Genomic DNA, 7558 nt, shown 5'->3' on the forward strand with positions numbered 1-7558 from the left:
ACTGAACTATATATATTCTGCTATACCTACAAAATGGGTAGGATTAGATAGGATTTTACTTTTGGAACACCATAAACACTGAGGTATTGTATATGGCTCAGATAAGAACACAGGTGTGAGCCATATGTGGCACAGAAATGACACATCATAGAAAGTGTTTACAAGTGGGCATTAAAGGTCAAAAACACAAATAGCCTGTAGCTAATTGTGGGAATCATGAGGTAATCCAAACTTCATGCGAATTAGAGAAAAAACATTGATGGCTGTTATTTCTCAGCAGTCCAATTCAGACAGATAATTTCTGTATGAATGGATGAAATGAATCACCTAGATTTTATCAGAAACGGATTGCATTGTTCGTTTTTTTTTTTCAAAGCTGATTGAAATCATATTGGAACAATTTGCTTAACTATCATAGATAATGATAGCACATGAATAAGCTTTGCCTCCCAGTGTGATGACCGAAGTACCGGTCTGACTGTGCAATATTATTTGATTGAGTGTTTTCGGGTGTATCAGGTGTAATGTATAATGATCGGGTGTAATGTATAAAATATTGACACTGTTATACACTGATACTGGGCTTTTGTTCAGAGTCCATAAGGATATTTCATAACTACCAAAGAATCCATAACTGCTAATGAATTCAAAGCCATCACAGACTGTAAGGCTGTAAGAACAGTGAAGTATATGAAGGCATGAACAAAGAACAAAAAGATGTCTTAGATATTAGAAGAAAAAACTCCAAACATGATGATAAAGATGATTAATTAATTGTTTGTTTTATAACTATTACTATATTACACACTTATTAGATTGGATCGCCTGCATTTGGGACATACCATAAAATGGCTGACAATTACAATTTTGTTTTCAGTTAGGATTCAGAGGCTACAAAGACCTAGAGAGACAATTTACTTGCTCTCTCTCTCTCTCTCTCTCTCTCTCTCTCTTGCTCTCACCAACACACACACAGTTTTGCTGCAGGCAAATGAGGGTGTTACTGGGAAACATCCGACCAAAAATGTCAACCTTTCAAACGGAAATGCTCTCATAGCGTAATGACTAAAAGAAGAATTTGTTTTTAGCTGTTGAAAGCTTGGGTGGTCCATGCATTCATTCAGACTGACCTCACTATTGCCACCCATCTTGGGTCCTTCTTTTTTCTTCAGGGGCCAGCACTGACCCTTGCCGTTCAGTGAAGGAGCAAGTGTTATGTGTAGCCTAGCGCTCTATGTAAACGGTCTGACACGAATGTTTGGGCTGCTTTATAGGAACATCTGCAGCAGCTGCCCTATAAATTCCCAGTGTTGAGAGAGAAGGGACAGAAAGTTCCATTTTTGTATTGCAGTGTACCATGGCAGAGCAGACATCTCAGGCAACCTCCATCACTCCATTTTCTTTACGGTCCGGAGGTGGGGTTTATGGGAAGGAAACAGGGTGTTTGTTTGTAAGTGAAGCAAAAAAACAAAGACTTTCTAAAATGGCAGCTCTGCAGGTTCAAAGCTTGATATTAAGTAGGAACAGTATACTCTTCTAACATTCTTTTCATATACAGCCTTTCTAAAGTTTATGCTAGTAAACTGCATGTTTATAAAGCAGCTTTCAAATAAAGCAGGCCTGTGTTGTCAGTGTGGTCTGGTTCTCACAGCCTGTTTTGTCAGTGTGGTCGGGTTCTCAGATGGGAGAACTTTAGCAGATTTGCTATGCAGTTAAACTCTTCATATCTGAGAACCCATCTTAGTAATATGTACCAGAAAAAAAGCTGTTCATTAGAATGTAACAAAGTTTTTACCAGTGTGAGTAAGGCAGTGTGTGTGAAAAAAGTGTTATTTTTAACACAGTATATTTCATGCAGCTTGTTTGAGATTCTCACATATCAAGTCAAAAGCCTCATACTGAATAATAGAATAGCTTGTTCTCCTACAGCACTAGTATCTTTATGGTCATTTGTGTTTGTAATGTCTCAAAAGTCTACAAGCTACAATTTCTAAAGTATCTAAGTGTATTCTTTTTCAATCAAAAGCAACTTATAAGTGAGGCAGAAAACAATTCAAAAAGCATGCATTGTATTTGAACTTTTTCCATCCGTAATGTTAAACTATAGCATCTAAAAAAAGAACCCAACCATTTCTGGAAAAATAAAAAAAAGGTAAAAAGTTAACACTAACCTGGATCCATAAGTATGCACACCCCTAAACTAATACCTTGTTGAAGTACGTTTTAACTTTATTACACCACTCAGTCTTTTTGGGTAAGATTCTATCATTGTGTCACATGTTTGCTTGGCAATATTTTCCCATTCTTTCTTGCAAAAACATTCAATCGTAAGGGCATTTCCTGTGCACAGTCCACTTCAGTCACCCCAAAGATTTTTGATTTGATTCCAATCTAAAAAAGTTCTGACATGATTAATCTTGGTTTCATTTTTTTACATCACAAAAACTTGCCATTTTAACAGGAATGTGTAGAGGGTTTTTTTTTATATATCCTTCTAACTGAGGAGTTGAGGGTTACAGGCCCAGCAGTGGATCTCTGTTTGTCCTGAAAGTTGATCCCTTACATTCTGGTCAATATCACAGTCCCTAAATGGCTGATCCCAACTCACCCCAAATGTCTCTGGGTAAAAGCATTACAGAATGCACAAGGGGTAATTTTCATGATAGGATTCCAGGCAGTGGCGAATGAAGCATGAACGGCTGAAGCTTCTTCGTCCATGCTGAATGGGAGATTTGTCTTCCCCTCCGCAAGTTTAGGAAACGTTCCATATGTGTTCCACAGACTTTCTCCCATGAGTCACCCGAACATAAGGAGCCAAAACCAATTACAGCCATGCCAAAAATGACAGTTTCAGCTTCATAAGCATTGATTGCAGAAATGGAAAATGAGGATGATATTTCTTGCGTTGCTTTTTCAACTTTCTATTAGCCAACAGTGTTTGGTGGAATGCCTTGCTGGGGCATTAATAGAAGCCCCTCTCTCGTTGTCTTTGTCTCGTGCCAATTCATTAATCCAGTAATAACAACCTCTAAGTGATATTTAAGCAAGAAATTTTCTTTAAAACTACTATTAATTTGCGCCTATTACCACATTTATACTTGCATTGCATTACATCACACCTATTCTTTATAATAACAGGAGACATCTCTGTGCAAGTATTTATTTCCCTGATGAATATCTTAAAACTGGTGATCATCAGTGAAAATATTCCATTAATAAATTGGTATTTAAACATGAGTTATATTCTGTGTGGTCTGCAATATAACAGCTCAAATGAATGTTTCACATCCCGTGTGAAGTGATGCTTGTGATAGGATCATGATCTCTTCTTTGACTCCAAAGCAAATAGGCTTTGTTAGTTAAACAGACAGAAATGGATTCATTTAAACAGCATATTGCTTTTTCAATTTGTTTATAAACCTTTACAGTAATGCTTGTGTAATTGTCTTTTACATCCATTTCATCAAATTATTCTATAAAATTACATTTAATGTGATTTAATGTGATTCAATATAATAGTTCTGCTCTTGTGTGCCGTAGATACAACACTGACCAGCTGAAACATGAGTTCATTACCAGTAAATTTAAGTATACACATTTAGCAGTTCATTTAGCAAACTTGTTACTGTGACCAGCCTCAGCAAGGACAAGGACAAACAGGGTGCAACCATGCCTTTTAATTAAGTTGTACAATTCTTGAACGTCTTGCCAGCAGCTTTGAATTTCATCCAGCTCCACTCTTAATTATACAGCCACAAGCATGCATTGGAAAAGCGGTCACAGAGCACATCACAGTGAACTTTGTCATGGAAAAGCACAAAACTCTGAATGAGAAATTACAAAAATCTCTGCAATGCAGCTTTAAATGTTTTAAATGAGCTAGCTAGGGTGACAAATTATTTAGCTCAGTGAGCTACAACGCTGAATTTGAGCCTACCATGAATTTCTAGGGCTCTTACCTTTTGTCCTGCACTGAGATGGAAACACAGAGAAGGGAAAAAAAGCATGTTTACTATTGAACAGCTCATTGTATAGAGACCCCACAGAGAGAGCTTTTTCTTGTTGAGCTCATCAGGCGTCCCCTATAATGTTGTTGTCATAAGTTTTGATGGGCCTATTCTTTGCCCAGATCTGAACCTGATTTGAGTGAAGGAATAAATGAATGACTGAATGAACCCAGGGCAGATTGGCAGCACAGCAGGCAGTATTGCCAACTCATAGCTCCAGGCTCCATTCGACTTAAATTCATAACTTGGATATCCGATTAAGAAAAAATAGAGCAAAACAAACAACAGCTCTAAACTCAGAATTTCGACTTGGGAACTCACGAGTGTCTTTTTAACCCCACGTTTAGCAAGTGACAGAAATGTAGCTCTTTCCTTACCTTTAAATCGGTTGTACTATATATTCTAGTAATTGTTTCAGATCAGTCAACACACAGACATTAGCTTGTTAAATCAGCAACACTGACTATATGTGATTTGAGGAGGTAAATATACATCACTCCACGTTTTTTTTTCCACTTTGTAACTCAAAGACACAGAGATGAAAATGGATCTCAGTCCAAATTCAACTTTCCACTTATAAGGTAACTTGAGAGCAGGATTTGGCTTAGGTTTCTCACTGTGTCCATTTCCACGTCCATTGGTTTTCCTCCAAGTTCTCTGGTCACCTCCCACATCCATCAAACATCCCGGTAGGTGGAATGACTGTGCTAGATTGCCCTTAATTGTGTTTCTGAGTGTGTGTGTGTGTGTGTGTGTGTGGCATTCCCATGCAGGTTGTATTCGTACCTCATGCATACTATTCCCATGATAGGCTTTAGATCCACCCAAACCCTGACTAGGATAAAGCAGTTATTGAAGTTGAGTGTATGAAATAAACCAACTAAGCAAAACCTCCACTACTTTTGTATTTTTGCCCTAAGAGAGTGAGACTGGGTCGTCCAGAATACAGGTTTGTGTATGAAATGGCCCACACTCACATTTGGGTTGGAATGGATGGTTTAACATGTGTGTCGTAGACAGGCAGTCGTCTCTCCCCAATCCACCATGAAATACAAGAGTTGCATGATTGAGCAGATCAACAAAGACTTGCTGAAAAGTCTGAGCTCAGCAAAAGCCAACAACTGAGGCACGCAATGGCCATTTGAACACACTGCCAAACAGAGCACAGAGCTGAAGTAATATCTTTATTTTTAACAAATGTATGCAAATAACAACTTTCAACATTTCAGTGGCATCTCAGTGGTACTACTGCTGTGGTGAGGACTTTTTTTTCCATCGCAAGAATCAGTGACTAATCAGTATCTGGCACATATGACCACTTGAATACACCTTTATAAAAATATTGTTGTAGCATTTTTACCAATATGTAAAGTATGTCAGGAATGATTTGTAATATCAGAGATATCAGATAACAAAATGATAACTTATGTTGCCCTAATGGTTTCAAAGCACTGGACCATTAATGTGTTCACACCCCATTGCCACATAAGATAACTCTCTCTCTCTCTCTCCCTCTCTCATTTCTGTGTGTAGTTCACCAACAAATCTGTGTCTGTGCCCACAAAGAAATTTCACATTCCCTTACAAAGCCTTGACAGCTAGATCTTAACATGTGATATCCTTATCTAATTCTCCAAAACAAAACTAACAAAAGCATGGACATGCCATGTCCATGACCTGAGGCTGCATGCAATTTTCCAGTGGGTGGTCATAAAGAAACAAATATTATACTTGGTAACTGGCTTGCAGAGGTTCATTGCAGTGAGTTCAAACATATTTAGGGTACATTTAAATAGTGATATGAGAGTGCTAGCTGGCCTCAGCAGTGCTCTGTTTTAGCATGGTGTAAACTAAACACTCCATGGTGTGTGGTCTTCTACCTCCCAAGCTTGTTCTCTGCTCTGTTCTTGGGCTTTCAGAATAAGTGAATGTCTCTTGTTGAATGTCTATTATTTCAGCAATCAAGCCAACACAAAAATATCTACTCATCTAAGTATTGGAGTCGTTATTGTATCATTTTGCTCAGTCTTTCATTTTGTTTCCACATATTGAAACAAAGCAGTATCAATATAATAATTTCCATTTATTATGTAAGGAATAAAATGCAACAGGAAAATAATCAATGACCAGGTGGTGCAATGAAGCCATTACCACCTTGAAGTTTCCAATCCATTTACTTTCCATGTTCCAAAGTGTTTTATTCCTCTTACAACATCCACTGAAGAATGACACGTCATACATTTTGTGCATTTATAGTTACAGTAAATGCCATAGAACATCTGCAAAACTAATTAGCAACACATGCTATCACTAACACTACAGCATGATTCATCACTTGTCTTTCTTTTTAATTTGATAAGAAGACCATTTGAAAATTGATGCTAGCAAATCACAAACTGCAATGTCCCCGTCCTTATACTGACCTAACACGCTTGAACACAATGAACGCATCACACGAACATCCACACCCATAGTGGATTTTTTTCAGCCTGCCACACTATGTTTAATTCTTTTGAGTGAAGCACTTAACTCAATCTCTAATCAAAGTATTTCTGTTAATATAGTTTCAAAATAAGTAAGTAATTAGTAAGTTCAAATATTTAAATCAGCTATATATTTGTGTTCATGAAGCTGGTGTATTATCTAGGATCAGGCGTTCAAGACACATCTGATGATTGATCAATGATACACTGATCAGGCATAACATTATGAGCAGTGACAGGTGAAGTGAATAACACTGATGATCTCCTCATCATGGCACCTGTTAGTGGGTGGGATATATTAGGCAGCAAGTGAACATTTTGTCCTCAAAGTTGATGTGTTAGAAGCAGGAAAAATGGGCAAGTGTAAGGATTTGGGCGAGTTTGACAAGGACCAAATTGTGATGGCTAGACGACTGGATCAGATCATCTCCAAAACTGCAGCTCTTGTGGGGTGTTCCCGGTCTGCAGTGGTCAGTATCTATAAAAATTGTTCCAAGGAAGGAACAGTGGTGAACCAGTGATAGGGTCATGGGCAGCCAAGGCTCACTGATGCACATGGGAAGCAAAGGCTGACCTGTGTGATCCGATCCAACAGACGAGCTACCGTTGCTCAAATTGCTGAAGAAGTTAATGCTGGTTCTGATAGAAAGATGCCAGAAAACACAGTGCATGATGGGTGAGGGCTGTTTTGGCAGCAAAAGGGGGACCAGCAGGTGGTCATACTTTTATGCCTGATCGGTGTATATATTAGTGTTTACTTTAATAAGTAGTTCCTCTCAAAGTTTCTTCCTCATATCATCTCAGGGAGTTTTTCCTTGTCACCATCACCTCAGGCTTGCTCATTAGGGATAAATGTTAGGGTCATTAACATTAACATTATTAATAACATAATTAACATAATTTTTTTTGATTCTATACTTCTGTAAAGCTGCTTTGAGACAAGGTCCATTGTTAAAAGTGCTATACAAATACACTAAATTGAAAAACGGAATTGAAAGTATCATTGATAATATTTTATGGTATAGATTTTTTTTATTATTATTATTTAGTATTTCTTATTGTAATGCA

This window comes from Hemibagrus wyckioides, linkage group LG05 (genome assembly GCF_019097595.1).
Source record: "Hemibagrus wyckioides isolate EC202008001 linkage group LG05, SWU_Hwy_1.0, whole genome shotgun sequence".
NCBI classification, from domain to species: domain Eukaryota; kingdom Metazoa; phylum Chordata; class Actinopteri; order Siluriformes; family Bagridae; genus Hemibagrus; species Hemibagrus wyckioides.